Genomic DNA, 19,237 nt, shown 5'->3' on the forward strand with positions numbered 1-19,237 from the left:
CCTTCTCTGGCTCCCTCATGAGCCCAAGGGAAACCCTAACTTCTATGCAGTACAGCTGCGCACCTGCCTGCCAGACCTGGTCTCCATCAACCTCATCAACCCGCCTTTCCCGATTCTTCTCCCGGAGCTTCCTCCTTCCTCCTCGGCTGAGGTCTGGGTTTGCACCGACCCGCTCACGTCCCGTGTCCTCCTTGCCTCCCTGGCCTGGCCCCCGGGCCCCCGGAGAGCGTTTCTACCGCACTTATCCGCACATCGGGGACTGTCAGCACTGCTGATGGGGACGTCCTGTCTCTCAACCCTGTGAGCGTGGACCCTGAGCACCCGTGTAGCCCGCGCCGAGAACGGAGCCCTGCGAACCACGCAGCCCGCTGTGCGCAGCCGCGGCCTCCCTGGGCAGTGTGACTGCCGGCACGGTCAGTGCTCACTGGTGACAGCGCGATCCGGGGCCGTGTGTGTGGTCACTTGTCCGCATCGGGCGTGTGCACGCTTTCTGTGGTGGAGGGACAGAATCACTGGCTGCCTGGGGGCGGAGGGGACACGTGGGGTCAGGAGACATGGGCCGCTCAGCCTGCTCTGGGGACAGCCGGCCACCCTGAGCCCGGGGGCCTGAGGGCCAGTGCTGGCTCATCGCTGAGGTCAGAGTTACGGTAATAACTGCCGTTCCGGACCAAAATACACTTAGCGACAGCCTGGGAGGGTTGGGTGCATGAGGCAAGCTGTAAAAATACCCAAGAACCTGAGGGGTCTTTTCCCACACCTGCCGGGGGACGTGTCTGCACGTCTGGGCTAATGTTAGGGCTATTTACTTCCCGTGGCCGACACCCGCTGGCCATCTGAGATCGCGGCCGAGACAGAGTGACTGATGTTTGTGTTGGCGTCCTTCGCCCGGCCAGGATTACCGAGGCTCAGCAGGAGCGGGTCTGGACAACGCGGGCAGCCAGACACCCAGAAATATGTGGGCCGCTCCAAACAGGGCCATCACCTGACCCACAGTTGTTTCTGGGGTTTAAAGTGGCCCTTACATAAAGGAGCCCGGTCACGGGGGGACATTTCATGTGGGAGCCTGAGAGTTCCAGGTCAAATTTTACACGTAGAAAAAAAATCCCAGCCCTAACTGGTTTGGCTCAGTGGATGGAGCGTCGGCCTGCGGACTGAAGGGTCCCAGGTTCGATTCTGGTCAGGGGCATGTGCCTTGGTTGCGGGAGCATCCCCAGTAGGGAGTGTGCAGGAGGCAGCTGATCGATGTTTCTCTCTCATGGATGTTTCTAACTCTCTGTCTCTCTCCCTTCCTCTCTGTAAAAAAATCAATAAAATATATTTTAAAAAAAAATCCCAGCTCGTGCAGTGGGAAGACTACGCTGGGAAGCTCATACAGGCCAGAAAAACAGTCTCCATAAAGCCAAACTCCTCCAAGCTCTGAGTGAGATGGGAATTGGGGGGTCTTCCTTGGTGGGGGCCACTTCCCAGCATCTGTTTCCCTCTGGGCTTCGCCTCCCCTTTGAGAAAGCTCCCCCACTGGCCCTGGGGGCATGAGTGGGAGAAAGTCCCTCTGTCGTGTTGCCCTGAGGACAGATGAGGCAGGTTGGGACTCTAAAAGGGACTCGGCATCAAGGGAAAGAAGAGAGGAGAACAGTACAAAAGCAATTGCCACATCAAAACATCGCGGACGGATGCTCTCCTGGAACCTCTGCACCCTCGGCCTCCCCTATGCTTTGGAAGTCCCCAGAAGAATGTTTCCTTTACAAAAGTGTTCAGGCTCCTGCTAGGCAGGAAGACTTGGAAAACGGGTTTGCAAGTGGCAGATGAGTGAACTATAGAATTTTCCATCTTCCTGGGTCTCCAGCGACAGCAAAAAAAAAAAAAAAAAAAGAAAGAAAAGAAAGATCCCGGCCGGTGTGGCTCAGCAGTTGAGCATTGACCTATGAACCAGGAGGTCACGGTTCCATTCCTGGTCAGGGCACATGCCCAAATTGTGGGCTCGATCCCCAGTGGGGGGCGTGCAGGAGGCAGCCGATCAATGACTCTCTCTCATCATTGATGTTTCTATCTCTCTTTCCCTCTCCCTCTCTGAAAATCAATAAAACCATATTAAAACATTAAAAAGAATGTTCAGTGGCTCATCAGGCTGTGGTCCAGACGCCCACGTGGTTGCAGGAGCCAGTGAGGCTGCACTGAACCGAGCAGACCCTCAAAGGCTCCCGGCCCAGGGCTGGGAGGGGCAGTCTGGGACTGAGTCCTCGCTCTCAGCAGGCTTCCTCTAAACCCGGGCAGCTCCTTTGTCTCTCCATTGACCCTGGGGGGTGGGGACGCCGCTCCCCATTTTGCAAATGAGGCACAGACAGGGTCAACAACTTGCCTAAGGACACACGGTCCCCCAGGGGCAGGCCTGTGGTTTGAAGCCAAGCAGGGGAGCCCAGTCTCTTAGCTATGCTGGCCACAGCTGAGGTCACTGCTCCCTGGCCCCCATTGGCCCCTGTGTTCAAGTTCCCCTTGATGATCGGCCCCATTTCTCCCCCTGAAATCCTTTGGCATCTGTACCCCAATGCGCCTGAATAGCAGGAGGTCCTCGTCCCCTGAGGACCCCAGGCCTTGATGACCGTTGGCATGGGGTGTTTGCTCTTTTTGAGGTCCCGCACCATCTCCTGGTTAGTTCCCCCGGGGCACCCCACTTTCTCTCCTCAGCCAGGCTGAGCAAGCAGCATCTGCCAAGGGGCCTGCAGCACAACAACCGTACAACCCCAGAGGTCTCCACAGTTTCCACCAGCAAGCGCCCATGAGCCTCTGCGGCGTGTCCTGGGGGAGGGCTGCGCTTCCTCACTCCTGTGGCTGCTTGGCTCAGGCACCTGTGAGGGGTGCGGGGGGTTTGCTGCAGAGAGGGGCCTTCTGGGAGCTGAGGTGCAACTGGGAGGGGTGGGGGGCTAGCGGGGCGGCCGCTGGACCTCCCCGCAGGCCTTTGGCTGCTTCTGGGCCAGCATCTTGGCTCCATTCTGCTGCAGAAGAGGCTTGCGTTTGCCTGTCTGCTATTTATATTGTAGTTGCTGTCTAGGGGTTTTCTCTGAAGCGAACTGGTGCGCTCCCAGGCACCAAAGAGCATTTCTGGCTCAGGGCTGTGCTCACACACGTCGGTTCAGCCGATTCCAAGGCCCGTCCTTGTTCCCCACGGCCTCCACTTCCTTCCTGAACATTCCTCATACCACCCCAGGGCTCCCCACAGAAACACACTCCTGAATACACTTAGAATCTGGCTCCTGCTCCCTTCGCTGAACAGTGACACTTCCTTTCAGCCTCTCTCAGGATTAGGCCGTGCCCTCGACCTCAGTCTTCCTTATTCTCCTTCTTTCAGCGGGACCAGGCCCTCTGCATTCCGTCACCATGTGAATCCTCCTCGCTGCCCTTCCCGTGTCCTCACCCTCCGGACAGGGCAGCTTCAGAGGAAGCAAGGCCCCTAGGCCTTCCTCTACCACAGTCGCTAAGTCACGTGGCCGCATTGTTTTGTTTCCAGTCCGTTTTACGGAGGTGGAATTAATGTACCTTTTTTTAGCATGCAGCTCTATGACTTTTGACAAGCACCTACTAGTCATTTGTCGAATGTCCAGCACGAATAAGATACAGAACAATTCCATCTCCCCAAAGGTTCTCTCATACCACACCTCTTACCAACCACCAAAACAGGGGGGTGGGGGGGGGGGGGGTCTTTTCCCCTTTAGTTTTGTCTTTTCCAGAACGCCGCGTAGGTGGAATCTGGAGCCTGGCTGCTCTGCTCAGCCTAATCCTTGTGCGGTTCCTCCGTGTCCCGGCACGTGGCGGGAACGCGTTCCTTGGTCGTGCTAGGTGGTGTTCTGAAGTGTGGATGCGCCACAGTTTGTTCAGCCAGCCCTCAGTTGTGAAACATTTGGGTTGTTTCCAGTCACAATTGCCTGCGACTGGAGTTGTGAGTAGAGCTGCCTGCCATCGGTGAGGAGGTTTTTCTGTGGGCATATGTTTTCATTTCTCTCGGGTAAATACCTAGGGATGGGATTTCTGAGTTGTAAGGTAAGTATGTACTTCACTTTTAAGAAACTGCCAAACTGTTTTCCAAAGTATTATTTTGCATTTCTGCCAGCGATGTGTCGGAGATGCAGATATTCCCCATCCTGGTGAAGGTGGATAAGGATGGTCAAGAAGGAAAAGAACAGACCTACTCCAGATTCCTGCAGGGGACAAATCCGAGGCCTAGGGTAGGGCAGGGACTTGCCGGTGGCCACGCAGCTGCAGGAACAGAGATAAAAGTGGAGCCCAGGTCTCCGGACTGTGCTGAGAGCAGTTTTGAATCAGACTCCTGGCAGCTCATCATGAAAATCTAGCCTAGAAAACTTCTCTTAAAGAGTGAAAAGCTAAAAATGGGAAGCCAGGCTCATTTGAGCCCAGAACGGTTTGGGCTGGTTCATTCCTGTCCAAAATAGCTGTATTTATGTAGCCTCTGGCGGCAGGGCTTTAAGCCTCAAGTGGGGTGCACAGGGACCCCCTTCTCCTTCATCGCAAGACCATTCCCACAGGAGTGGGCTAGCTGCTCCTGGAAACATTAGGCCCCGTTTTGCTGGGAAGCAAACAGCCATGTGGAGCTGTTTCTGGTTTAGGCTATGGCAGAAGGGGGTAGGTTCTGGAGTGGGGGGGGAGCCTGTCCCATCACATGATTCCGGAATCTTCCCCTTTGCTGACAGCTGTACAGTGAGTGACTCAGGGAGGCAGCTTGTGGTGGAGGAGGAGGAGGCTCTGCTTACATATAAAAGGCTAACGGTGACCCAAAGCTTACACGGCACAATCACCCATCATTACCCATGATGCCTCAAGCTCATCAACACCGTGACAAGGATAGTCGCCCTCTTCCTGCCATGGTTTTGATGACTTCAAAACTGACCTAACATAGTTTTGTTCTGGGGTGCCTGGATCTCTCTCTCTCTCTCTCTCTCTCTCTCTCTCTCTCTCTCTCTCTCCCATCTGTCTTAGTCTATAAAGCCTACTGAAAGGACAGCCCTAAACTGCCATATTTATTCCAAGAGACCCCGGCTACAGCCAATTGGACCAGAATCAGGCCCTCTCAGTGCTGAACAATCTACTGGCTTCAGATTCACCCTCTAAGGAATTTTAAGTAAGTTCTACGTGGCCAGACCTCCATCAGGATCGAAAGGTGGTGGAGAGTTGGGGACTGCACCCACAAACCAAAGCCGTGGACAGGCCGGAGTCCCAGGAGGCAGAGCAGCTTCTTGAGGATGCCGAAGCGAGAAGGACACACACTTGCAAATCCCTGAGACACCATGGCGCCCCCAGGAAAGAGAACCAGAGAGAGTTCCGACTTCCCAGATCCAATTTCTAAGAAACTGGGCTGCACTTTATCCACCTCCTTGATTCCGGCGTGCATGAGTGCTTTTCTGTCCTCTGCATCCAGTAAATCCGTCCGAAAATGCCTTTATCTCCACGTAATCTGATTTCATGTATTATAACAACGATCACTCCCCAATCTCCCTGGAGCTCGTGGCAATATCTGCCTAAGTCTCTACAGTTCCCATGACGATCGCTTGGCAGAAAGAGAGATCATTAAGGAGCAGAGGGAGGAGCGGAAGGAGGGAAGCTCCTGTCACTGCAGGGAAAGTTTCCTGGGGAAAGTGAGGCCGGGAGCTGAACGAGGACAGGCATCTGGTTCGAGCGAGAGAGTGGCTTCCGTGGGCTGGGCTGGGTCCCAGGAACCAGGGTTTCCTCACCTGGCCCCTCCACTCATCCCAGGAGCATTTATCGTACAAACATAGCCTGACCCTGGGTTTGGTGCCGAGAAAACAGAGAACTAAGACAGCTTCTTCCCCGAGTTCAGTGAGGGAGACAAACGCGTGAGCACTTGGTTGGTTGGGACTGTGACTAAGCCTTTGTTTTTAAAATATTTTTATTGATGTTTAGAGCGAGAAAAAGGAAGAGGGAGAGAGAGAGAGAGAGAGAAACATCAACGTGAGAGTGAAATATCAATCGGCTTCCTCTCGAATGCCACCTACCAGGGATTGAGCCCGCAACCAGGGCATGTGCCCTGACTGGGAATCGAACCCCCATCCAACTGGGCCGCACTGGCCAGGACTAACTAAGCCTTTCTTGTGGTCTGCCTCCCATGAGGGTTCTTTATCTCAGTGTTGGTTTCTTCTATGAGATGAGAGACCAGAAAGAACAGGAACCCTGGGTTCCCCCGCCTGAGGCCCGTGCGGAGCCTGGCTCTCCGGAAGTGAGTGGGAGGTCTGGGCTGTGGGTTTGAACTGGTTGCTCCTTGAGGTCATCTGATGGTCACCCTGGTCCTGAGCAACAAATCTTGGAAATATATGCTCCTGGGTCGAAAAAGGAGACAAGGGAGGGGAGAGGAATGTGGGTGAAGCCGCTCAGATCCCTGGGGGGGCAAGGAGTCCCCTCCGGGTACGGGTGAGTGATGTCTGTGGGGAGGAGCCCCTGGGCTGAGAGATAAAGCCACTCCTCTGTGAGTAGAGCCAGTAGCTAAACCAGCCGTCCCGAAGGTCACTGCATGTTCTTCCCGTCCCGAGGGGGTCACCCAGACCTGAGAGTCCAGCCGGTTGTAGAGGGACCTGAATCCTCCCAGGACTGGAATGTCATGAAGCACCGAATGCATGCTTTGCGACCTGTAAACATAAAAGATGAGTAGAAAGGGGGTGGTCTTCACGGTGGCCAGACAAACAAGACCGATGAACCGTCGGGTCTCTAGCTTTGTCGGAAGGCGAGAGATTCTGACCAGCCCCCATGGGTACCCGGACCCCTTGACAGAAACCCTTCCAGAGCAGAGACGTCGGTACCTGGCACCCGTGCCACAATATATCGACCACGAAAAACCTAAGCCAACCTCCTGCCCCAACACTCAGCCTCAAGACCACCCAAGAAACGCTCGATTCCAGGTTTGGAGCGACATTCCTCAAGACAATTCCGATTTACCAGCCATCTCTTAGGGGGTTCGTTGGCAAGAGCTGACCCTCTAGTGCAGCCGAATGCAGGAGCATCGTCTTTGGGCGGAGCGAGAAGGGCACTTTGTATCCGACACAGCGTGGAAACACGTGTCCCGAGAGCGCCGACAGCTTCATTCCTCGCGCAGATCCAGTGCATCGTGTCACGAAGCCGAAAGCGAACTGAAGCTCGACAAGCAGGGAACCGAGTCGATGGCAGGCAGTTCTCCCCGTAGGTTCTCCTCAGCGGTGAGGCCAGGCTCCGGTGTATGTACCAATGCGCCTCCGGCATTTCTCATCAGAGACTCGAGTTGAGGCGGATTGCAAAGGGCCTGTAAACTGTCCTCTTCGTTGGAAGCCTCTGCATTACCTACACCCCACACCCTGCAAAATCTCACGTTAGCATCCCCTTTTCACCGTCTCAGCCGTCACAGGGGCTCCCGCTCAGTGATGGGGGGCGGGGGAGGGGTATTAGAAATGAGATCGAGAAAGAACGCGTCATTACAAATGGTCAGGGCCAGCCACATGCCTTGGAAACTGCTCGCTTTTTAGCTGGAATGGGAGCTAGCCTAGCGGGAGCAGGTCTTGCCGGCGTGAGGAAGGGAATAGAGAGATCACGCTGTTTGTTCCTGGTGCCACTTGTAAGGCCATGGGCAACTCTGGGCTCTCGCAAATGACCAGCAGGACATTCTTTAAGAAGAAGAAAAGGAGATTTATCCGTGAAATGGACAGCCCGCCACGTGTCTTATTCAGTCACCTTCTCCGCCCCTGAAATAGCTCACCCGCTACTAGCCTAGGAGTTCTTTCCTTCCTGGTGGAATCAAGTCTTCGTTTCCCTTCGATACCAAGACGTGTCAAGTCTGCCATTCAAACCAGCAGGACAGCCACGGGCGCTGGGGGCGACTTCCCACCTCTAGAGCCTGGTACCTTTCGTTCTACAGGGATTCCAGGGATTCCAGGGAGGGCTGAGCGGGAAGCAACGTTGGGAAGGGCTCCAGCCCCGCCCCACCCAGGAGAAGGTAGAGGAGCAGGCCCTGCGAGCCAGTGGAGGCTAACCCTACAAGGTTTTTGGATAGCCCCAGCCGGTTTGGCTCGGTGGTTGAGCGCCAGCCTGAAGACGGAAGGGTCCCGGGTTCGATTCCAGTCAAGGGCACAGACTTCTGTTGCAGGTTCCTCCCCAGCCCGGGCCCTGGTTGGGGTACATGCAGGAGGCAACCAATCGATGTGTTTCTCTCACATCGATGCTTCTCTCTGTCTTTCCCTTTCTCTTCTACTCTCTCTAAAAATCAATGGAAAACTATCCTCTGGTGAGGATTAAAAACAAAACACACAGGTTGACTATAACTGAAGGAGAACAAGGAAAGTATTTTTTTAAATAAATAAAAGTATCTTAGATAGTTGTAGTACTCGAAGTTGCACAACCCCATTAGATGCATGCTTGCAAGACCCTTGCTTCTGTGTGAGGCGTTACAGAAGAGCTCTCCAGGGAGAGTCCCCATTGAACAAGGCCACGGTTTCCTGGCCAGGTCACCCCACGGGACCCCCCACTTCTTTAGCCATAAATTGAGATGACTGGAGTCTGCTTGTCAACCAGGAGGATGCCTTTCTCCCCAGGGGACAGTTGGCAGCATCTGAGATGTTCTTGTTGTAACAGTGTGCGGTGCCACGGCTATCCGCGGATGCTGCCGAACACCCTACAATGCACTGCACAGCCTTTGGCAATGAAAACTTATTTGCCTTAAAATGTCAATAGGTGGCCGAAACCGGTTTGGCTCAGTGGATAGAGCGTCGGCCTGCGGACTGAAGGGTCCCAGGTTCGATTCCGGTCAAGGGCATGTACCTTGGTTGTGGGCACATCCCCAGTGGGGGGTGTGCAGGAGGCAGCTGATCGATGTTTCTCTCTCATCGATGTTTCTGGCTCTCTATCCCTCTCTCTTCCTCTCTGTGAAAAATCAATAAAAAAAAAATGTCAATAGGTGTCTAGGCTGAGAAACCCTGGAGTTTATGATCTAAGCTCCCTTCGAGCTACAAGAGTATCTGCCCTTTTGCATGAGTATTACAGACCCACATGAGCATGCATAATGGGGACCCCCTGAGTTTTGATGGCAAGGCCCAAGGCACCTGTCTCGGGTACCAGGATGGAGCCTTGCTTTTGCTTTTGTCCCTACCTCCTGGGTCTCAGCTTCCAAGCCAAGACCCAGGGCCATCTGTTGTCACCTTCTGTATCATCCCCAACGTGAGGAGAACATTCGTTGAGAAAGGCATTCCCACTTAGCCTGATGGGAGTGGGGACAGAGGCCATGGTGGCATCAGTCCACCCGTTGGCTAGGTTGTCACTTGTCTCTGGACTTATCTCACTGCCAGATTTCTCTCATTATCTGGTGAACTCTGTTCCCATCTGTCAGGCGCCCGGGAGTGGGATCTTACTTCACTGTCCATTTCTTTCCTCCTTTGGGACTTGGGTCTGCCAGCTGCAAGGCTCACCTTCATCTGGGCTGGGGACTCAAGGAGAATTGGATTCAGTCCTGAAAGGGCTATCAGGATGCAGGCTGTGAGCTTTTATGCCAGGATTTGTCATGCAAGGAAACTTTCAACACGGTACCACTTCCCTTCTGCACCCATGGCAGACATCACTAATCAATCACAGACCTCTTCCCCACTGAACTGGAGCATGGCTACACACAGCATTGCCACTTCCCATTGATCAGAGATGGCATTCTAATTTTAACCAATTTGCCGTCGCAGCCTCTGAACTGTTCAAGTGAATATGGCCGCAGTTGGGAGAGGCAAGAGGATGAGACCCTCACCTAGATTGCAAGTTCCATGAGGGCAAGGACAAGGTCCGTTTCATTCACTAGTCTATTCCCAGGATACGCGGGAGAGGCTCAATAAAAGATTGTCGAATGAATGAAGAACCTCCCAGGTTGTAATCTCCCTCCGGTGCATCCACCCCCTTGGCTCCGGGGGCTGAATGGGCTCTGATCCATAGCTTATCTTCTGGTTTAATCTGGATAGAGCCGCCCTGGGGGAGGACGGAAGGCAGGAGGACAGGTGATTTAGTGCGCTGCACTCTCAGGGACGAAAGGGGACTGTGGGAAGGCTGGTTTCCATTATTTTAATAAGAGGAGCAACGGCTGTGAATGGGAACTTGGAAAGAATCTGGCTCTTGTGTAACGTCCCCGCGTTTGTTAGGTTTTAGCATCCGTTTCCTGGTCCCCTGTGGTGATGAGAGGGCTTTTGGCATCCGAAGCCATGGTTTATTGAGTGCTAGGTTCTAGCAGCTTCATAAACATGAGCCCACTGGTGGATCACAAAAGGTCGGCTCTCTTTTTACCCCCATGCCTCAGACACCGAGGCCCAGGGGAGCTCAGTGCACGCCCATATGCTCAGCTAGTGGGTGACTCAGCTCAGTGTCACGCCCAGGCCAATGTGCCTCCAAAGCTGGGGTTCACAAACCCTTGGAAGAGAAGGAGTCTGGGTGCTGTGCTTGGTGGCCATGGGGTGGGGGAGACGGCGGTCCGCCTCTCTGCCCAGCCTGTGCCAGGGGACAGCCGAGGCCGGGGACCAGGGTGTTGGCCTGGTTAGGACTTCGCTTCTCAGCGCCTGACTCTGGGACTGTCCCCAGGGTGGGAGAGGAATGACTTAGAGGTGAGGATGGGCTGTGCAGATACCCTGCCAACCCTGCTTTACAGACCCACCCTCCCCCTACCCCAAACCCCCCTCCCCCCTCCCTCTGCCCTCCTGTCCCCATGGGAACTCCTGGTCCACACAGTTCCCTGAGGGGCTGTGCCACCTTCCCCTCCCAGGATGCCGGGTGACCTTCACCCGCTTAGCGGCTCCGTGAAGGGAACAGCTGCAGCCCTGCGCCAGGGCCCCAAGCATCCTGGTCCAAGACCCGGGCTCCCCGTGGGCGTGGTGAAGGGGCGTCTGGCCAGCAAAATAATGAAGCTAATGAACCAAGAGACGTCGCCTTGCGGTTTGGAAAACATCACCACTTCCTGGCTCCGGGCCAGGCAATCATTTTAAGGTGTTTGGGGGCGGGGACCGAGAGGAGGGCGGTTTGCTGTTGGTTTCTCCCCAGCGGCAGACAGGCTGGGTTAATGAGCTGTGCAAGCAGAATGCACCCGGGAAATGATGCGCAGACCCTCCGGGGCCTGTTCTGGTGGAACCCGGAAGCCACTGCCTGCTGGGGGCCCCCACCCCTCCCTCAGACATGGCCATAGAGATGGGAAGGGGTTCGGCCTTGGGGCAGGGACCCCATACCCTGAGGAAGACAGGAGGGGGGGCTGGAAGGAGGGAGGAGGAATGAGAGAAGCCGTGCTTTTCGTATTCTCATCCCCATATGCGCACGCACACATACACACGCACACACGTGACACATGCACGCACACAGGCTCCCAGCACAGGAGCTGGGGAGCTGGTGTTCACGCCTCTTTGCAGCTCACGGTGAGTCAGTGGCTTCCCTGTCTAGGCCTCAGTGAGCTCGATTGTCCAGTTTACCAGGATCTCAGGCCTCGCCTGGGAAGCCCAGGAGTTTGTATCCCCACCCGCCACGAAATCCCTGAGGGCAGGGGCTTGGCTTCCAGCCCCGGGGTGATTGTGCACCCAGAACCCAGCAGCCTCGGGGGCGGGTCCAGCTCCAGACCTGGGGACTGCCCAGGAAGCCAGCGGCCTTTGCCCAAGCGGGAGCGGGGACCTGCTCAGGCTGCTCTGGCTGAGGCTGCGGGAGGAACCTGCTACCAGAGTCAGGATCCTGAATTCCCACGCAGCTCACCCCAAAGGCAGCCTGCACCCCGGCACCTGGGGACCAGGCGGGACACCCTGCGGAGGGCCAAGGACACAGCTGGCAGGTAACTCCCAGGGTCCCACGGCCCTGAGTCAGTGACACACTCAGAGCCTGCTGCTAATGCCTTTCGATTTTGCTTAATTAAGCCATCTGCCCACATTAACTGGTAAATTATCTCAATCACTCCCTAAATCCCAGAGGGGAGAAGGAGACAAAAGGGAACTGTCATGCCTGGAGTGGAGCTGGAGGACCTGCCCCCACCCGTGTGACTTCTCCCTGGAGGAGCCGAGACGCAGCCTCCAGCGTTTACCAAGCCTCCTGCGGCCCCCAAGCCCTGTCTCCCTCTGTGCTCGCTCGCTGCTTCCTTCTCTCCCCGGGAGAGGAGCGGGCTCAGCCCATCTGACTGTGCGGAGGAGAAATGACGAGAGTCTTTCTCGCTTTCCCTCTGCCTTGGGGTACTGAGTACCTGTGCATCGTTCTCTTCCAACAGGCCTATGTCAAGAGCACCCTCCCCTGTGCTCCGGTGGTGGGGGTGCCCAGCAGGGCATCCCTGAAGCGACCTGTGAACCTCGCTGGACCCTGCAGGTATGTGGCTGGAGGAAGAGTCTGTGTGCGTGTTGGGGGTCTCCCAGGGCACCGTGGCAGGGTCGCTGAGCACCGGGGGTGCCTGGCAGTTGCAGACGCTGGGTTTTCTACTAGGAAACATGCTTGCAAATGCTCCAGCTCCAGAGGCTTTGGCTCACGGTCATGGAATTCACACAACACTGATGAACCCGAGGCCAGAATCAGACTGGAGACCAAGCTCAAGAGGGGCTGACTCACGGCCATTAAACTTCTAAGAGACGGAGAAACCCAAGGCGAATGTCAGAGGGGTGACCATTCCTCGCAGGTGTCCCCTTTCTGGTATCCAGCCAACCCAGAAAACGAACCAGCCCAAGGCTGCTTCGCGGGGCCAGAGCGAAGGGACATGCTGTCAAGGTTTTAGGAGATGGTGCCTGGCCCGCAGCAGGTCTCTCTCTCCGGAGCCAAGGAGTGTCTTGCAGGCGGAGCGGGGGACACACTGAGTGGCTCTGTCCTCTGAGCACCCCTTTCGGGCTCCAGGCCGACCACAGGCCTTCAGTTACCATCCCCTTTCTTCAGCCGGTTCAAGAACTATTGATTGGGCCGCGAGTCTCTGGCGACATTTTAGTCCTGGTCACCTTCCTGGGTTTGGGTATTTCCCAATCTCTTCCTTATGCGTTCACACAGCCTCGGTGAGAGTGGATCTTTTCTATCAACGGCCAGATGTACCCAGTTCCTGTTCATTTCAAGCTATTTTACTTTCTTGACAATGGCTCAAGCTCCAGGTTCTAAGAGTATCTTTCTGTAGCTCCCTCAGTACACAGAGTCCTTTTAACGAACCCTAACGCAGGCCCCCTGACCTCGGGATTTGTGCACGGAGGTCTCTGTTTGAGGCTTAGCTCAGCCACTTGTCAGCTGTGTTGCTTTGGGCAAGTCACGAAACCTCCACAAGCCATGGTTTTCTCAGGACAAAATGGTGATCATCTCTCAGGGCACAGGACACAGGGCATGAGGATCAAGGGACACGGTGAAGTGTTGTATCTCAGTCGTGTGTTGGAATAGACTGGACCCCGTGATTCTGACACCGGTTCCCATGTGTGGGGTTTCCCCACTCTCGTTGGGCGCCCTTCCGTTTCATTAAGTTCTGACACTATGTACCTGGAGGTAACATCGGGTCCCGGTTAAAGGCCCAGCCCTTCAAGCCGGAGCACTGAAGAGATGGCAGGTCCCCTGAAGCGTTGCCAGGCGTGTCCTCTGTATTCCCTTCAGCTGCGATGCGGGCCGTCCTTGTCACCATGGGACTGCCGCGACGTGGCACTTCACGCCGTAGCTCTGAGGCCCTAACCCCGCCCTCCGGCTCAGCAGCTGATGCTCCTGCTCTCAGATTCCTGACGAGGGTTCTGGGTGGTGACCATTATCTAGCACCTTCCTACCCAGAGTGTGTCCCTGTCCACGGGACCGTTAGCCTCGGGGCGGGAGATTATAGGGAAGATAGGACCTCAGGCCTGCCCCGGGCCTACTCAGAATCTTCGTTTTAACAAGACCCCCGGGTGATTCCTAGGCACAGGCTCTTAGCCTGGGACCATGAACTTGAACGGGGAAAAGAAATAGCACATCTTCATTTGCACTAACCATTAGCCAGAATTTGGCATGGACTCCAACTGTGGATGTACACAGCAAGTCACAGAAATACTGGCAATACTTCGGCTTTGCCACCGATAGAAGTCATGGGTATTTTTATAACACGTTCCAGTCATTTTTTGATATCTTGGAATAGCATGTATTTCACGACCACTTCAAAATTACAAGTTATAAGATCGGAATCTAGATCATGCAAAGGCATGAAAACGGTTGTCTTCTCTGGGCACTGCTCTCTCCTGTGGCAGTTTCCGGGGGCGTTGTCATACAATGCCATAAACTGAGTGGCCTAAACAACAGGAGTATATTGTCTCCCGGTTCTGGAGGCTACAAGTTCGAGATCAGGGCATCAGCAGAGCTGGTTCCCTCTGAGGCTGTGAGGGAAGGGTCTGTCCCATCCTCTCCTCTGGCTTCTGGGGGGCAGGGGGGACTTGCTGGCATTCCTTGGCATCCCAGGGCATGGAGAATGTCACCCTGATCTCAGCCTTCGTCTCCACGAGGCATGTTCCCTGGGTGTGTCTGTGTCCACATTTCTCCTTTTTGTAAAGACAGCAGTCATATTGAGGGAGGGGCCCACCCTAATCCAGTGTGAGTTCATCTTAACTAATCACATCTGCAACCACCCTCGTTCCAAATAAAATCATATCCTGAGGGGCTGAGAGTTAAGACTTCCATGGATGAACTGGGGGCAGAATTCAACCCCTAACACCTCCATTAACCCACTGGACCCTCCTTGGCAGTGGGCAGCCCAGGAGAATGCGCGGGGAGGTCACGTGCAGGGTGGAGTAAGGGGAAGAGGTCCCAGCCCTTCTGGGCAGCTCCGGCTTCCAGCTGGATGGAGTCTTTCACCACCCCTTCTAGTAAGCACTTAAACATTTATTCAATGTCCGCATATGCCAGATGCAGAGGGCATAAAAATAAATAAAACATTGTCCTTGACTTTAAGGGAAAAGAAAGACGTGTACACAAATCATCACAAGGCAGTGTGATTCATGCAACAAGAAATTTATGTGGCGCCGTAACTGGTTTGGCTCAGTGGATAGAGCGTCGTCCTGTGGACTGAAGGGTCCCAGGTTCGATTCCGGTCAAGGGCATGTACCTTGGTTGCGGGCACATCCCCCGTAGGAGGTGTGCAGGAGGCAGCTGATCGATGTTTCTCTCTCATCGATGTTTCTAACTCTCTATCCCTCTCCCTTCTTCTCTGTAAAAAGATCAATAAAATATTTTTTTAAAAAAAGAAGAAATTTATGTGGCAAGAAGGCGGGGTGGGGGGTGGGGTCCCACGGTGAGATTGTCCAGGAAGGCTTGCAGGGGGTGGTAGCATTAGAACGGAATCTCTGAGGATGGCTAGGAGATGTCCAGGCAGACAGGAGGCAAACACGTTTCAGCCAGAGGGAAACACCATGGCACGGAAGTGTGAGAGTCCGACGTGACCTGGCTAGCAGTGTGGACAGTGGGAGACGGAGGTCAAAGGGAGATTGGATCATGTGTTGAGGTGGTTAGCCACAACCTAAAGGACGAGGACTTTAGTCTATATATAGCACAGCCATGGAAAATTCTTTCTCTACTGCAAGCTCTGAACAGGCAGGGATCTCATTGGTTGTAAAAAAGGAGGCCAGAGTGCTAGGCAAGAGCTAGTATCATGCCTGGCACATAGTAGGCTCCTGGTAAATAAGTGAATGGGTGGATGGATGGGTGGATGGATGACCTTTAAGCAGCAGAATGGTGTAAGAGGAGAGAAGAGAGTGGAATGAATGTAAAGGCAAAAAAATTACCGTCTGGATAATTTACTAGAGATCAGACAAGAGTTGTGAGGGTCTGAGTGAGGCTCCAAGAAGAGAAGGGACACGTAGGGCCTTCAATGGGATGGAGGGAAGGTGGGAAAGGTGAAAAGAGGGATACGCTTATAGGGCCCTAGGGCTGGAAGTGGAGGGAATTCCTGCCCACTGGCCTCCATGACCTCTGGGCAGCCTGGTTCCTGAGGGAAAGGAGAGAAGGGGTTGTGGGAGGGCCTCTCTTGGCTGAAGATCTAAGAAGCTGGGCTCAGCAGCCCCAAGGTCAAAAGGGAGATGCTGACTGTGGCCCTGAGCCACGCTTGGGGATCTGGGAGGCAGGTGCAGTAGAAGGAAAAAGGCGGAGTGGGTTGAATAGTGTCCTCCCAAGATTCACATCCACCCAGAACCTCAGAATGTGACCTCGTTTGAAAATAGGGTCTTTGCAGATATAATTAGGTAAGAATTGAGATGAGACATCCTGGATTAGGGTGGGCCCTACATCCAATGACTGGTGTCAGTAAAACAGACCCACAGGGAAGAAGGCCAGGCGAAGATGTAGGCAGAGATTGGAGTGATGCTGCCACAAGCCAAGGAATGCAGGGGCCACCAGGAGCTGGAAGGGCTAAGGGAGGATTTTCCCTTGGAGCCTTCAGAGGGAGAGCAGTGCAGTCAACACCTTGATTGTGAACCCCTGGCCTCCAGAGCTGTGAGATAATACATTTCTCATTGTCTTAGGCCCCCCAGCTTATGGTACTTCGTTATGGCAGCCAGACCACAAGAGGCTGGTGGAGGTTGGGTTCAATGGTCAACCAAGGAGTGGAGACCTAGTCAGGGAAGCAGCGAGGTCAGGAGAGAACAATAGACCCACAGGGGCTTAGGGCTGATGGTCTTGAGGAAGAATGACTCGTTCAGGGAAAAGGGGGAAGGACAGATTTGTAGCCGGAGTGGCAAGTTGGAAATGGAAGTTTCAGAGACAGAGCAGTCCCGGGTCTCTCTCTCGGATCAGTGCCTCCTGGAGGGCGAAAGCCGTGGGGTGAACAAGTTCACCCTCAACGAGCAAGACAGCTGACCCGCCTCGAGCCTGCACTTTCACCCCCAGCTCTAAAGGGGAGCCTCTGCGCTCTTACAGGGAATTGCTATTGGGAGGAATTGAGTGGCGTTTCAGACACTGCCCAAGAAAGAGTCTGGGTTCTGGGGAGGAGGGCACTGGGTGGGGGAGGGGGGCAGAGTGCCCAAATTGCAGCCCAGGAGCCGGTCTCCCCAGGCCTGGCCCGGGCTTTCAGGAAGGTGTGCTCTGCTGGGAACCTCAGGGACTTACGGCCCAGAAAACAACACACACTCGAGTGGCAGGCAGGGCACAGCTGGGCCACTGGAGGAAATTCAGGAGGAAAAACCCCAAGCAGAATCTTCAGGCAATTAAAGGGCGTCTCTAGTGCAAGGCAGAGCCTCTCTGAGTTGCCCTGGGGCCAGAAATTACTCAATTAAACAGCAAAAGCCCAAAGGGAAGTGGGGGAACAGCACCTCCCCCTCTTATACCTGAAGCTCTGCTCTCCCATCGGCTCACCCCATTTGCCCTCCGCCAGCAGCTCCAGGCCCCAGGCCCTCCCCTTAGCCGGGCTGTCTGCTGCGCATCCCAGCTGTCTGCACACACTCCTCCTCCCTCCAGTGAGGGACACTGACTTGTCTCCTCCCTGCGGTTCCGGCTCTCGAATCCTCTGGCCCTGGTCCAGGCTGTTTCCTAGCACCCCTCCCAGGAGCTTCCCCGCTGAGCTGCTGGGGTCCTCTCCACGGCCTCAGGGCACAGGGCACGGCCTCCTAATGTGTACACAGGCACGAGCATTGATTTGGAGGGAGGTGTGGAGGCAGCATTGAAACTACATTTTCCCATACACGGTGCCTGGCTGAGAGGGCTCTGACCCTGTGGCCACCTCTTCAGCCCCTGCGCATCCCGCCTGAGCCTTCCTATAGGCCCCCCCCCCCCGCCCCAAAAAGAGTCAGGGGGGTGGCCTCCGGACCCTCTCTACCTCCAGCCACGCTCCCTTCCCAGACACTGCTTCCCCCTCCCCTTCCCCTTCCCTCTCCTCTCCCCTCCCCCTCCCCCAGCTCTTTCTCCAAACCCACCAAGCCAGGGGCTGGGCTGGGAACAAAGGCAGTTTAGCTCTCCTAGCCCAGCGGCAGGGTCAGCCAAGGACCATGTTTTCCAGAATGGATTATGTATTCAGGCAACGGAGGTGTCAGCTGAGCTCCCAGAATGCCACACTCACCTCCTCTAGGTACCTCCACAGGTGGGGAGGGCAGCTCGCCTGCCCGTCTCCACCTGAAGATCAGTCTTCTTCCTTTCGCCCCAGCTCCTCCCCGGGAATACCTGGGGATGTGGTTTTCAATCCGCTCTCTCACGTGAGAAAAGCCAGAGGCAGGTGAGAGGACGGGTCCGGCAGGCCCAGGGGCGGGATATGTCAGCGCATTGTGACAGTCCCTAGCTTATAAGCTGTCTGGGATGGCACGAAGCGGGGCGAGCGTTTTGGGTCACCACGGGTGGAGTATCTGTTGAGCCGTGAAGGAAACGCTGCAGAGCCCAGCAGAGAACCAGCTCCTGGTTTCAGAGGCAGGAGCTCAGGCAAGGACTTTACCCTCTCAGGGCGTCAGGACCGGGAGGGAGCAGAGAGAACCTCTGCCTAAACCCCACGGACTACAGAGGAGGAAGCAGAGAGGCCGAGTGGCCCCAGGCTAAAGTTCCAGATGGACAGAGGCGAGGCCACCAGCAGGAGCCAGCCTCCAGTCCCTGACCCCTGAACTGTCCATCACTGGTTAGCCGGGAAAGCCCTGGGCCTGCCTGACCAGCACAGAAGCCATTGGCCTTCCTTCTAAGCAGCCTCCGATGGGTGCTGGGAGGCTTGGTCAGGCCCCAGCAGGAAACAGACACTCAGCTGGGATGAGGAAGGGAAGTGGGTGAGAGAGCCACGCAGAGGCTGCTGGAGAGGCTCGGAGCGCTTGGCGTGGATCACTCTTTAATCCTCACCACCCCCTGTCCCTTTTCAGACCAGGACACAGGCGTGGAGAGGCGGAGTCACCTTCCCAAGGGCCCAAAGCTGGTAAGTGGATGGGGGATCAGCTTGTGAGGGGCCCTGAACCCCTAGGCTCTCCGCCTGCTCCCGCCCTGCCCTCATCTCTTTCCACTTGATGGTTCACACGCAATTATAAAAACGAACACTGTTGGGCTCACTGGTATTCTGTGCGGCGTTCACAATCAGTGCATCTCCAGTATGTCCGTGCGTCATGGTTAGATTATAAGCTACAAAGAATCTCATTCAGCTAAAACTTATTGAGTCTCTGCCAAGAGCCAGGCACTGTTGGAGCTGCTTTCAGGTCAATTTGCAACAGCCTTGGGAAACAGCGGCAATTTCTCCCGTTTTTTTCCCCAGGCAGGGAGAATGGGAGGCCGAGAGGAAGGGGACTTGCCACGCCAGGGACTCCTGGAACTCAGCTTTGGACACACTCCTTTTACCACTAACTTG

Source organism: Eptesicus fuscus, chromosome 22 (genome assembly GCF_027574615.1).
Source record: "Eptesicus fuscus isolate TK198812 chromosome 22, DD_ASM_mEF_20220401, whole genome shotgun sequence".
NCBI classification, from domain to species: Eukaryota; Metazoa; Chordata; class Mammalia; order Chiroptera; family Vespertilionidae; genus Eptesicus; species Eptesicus fuscus.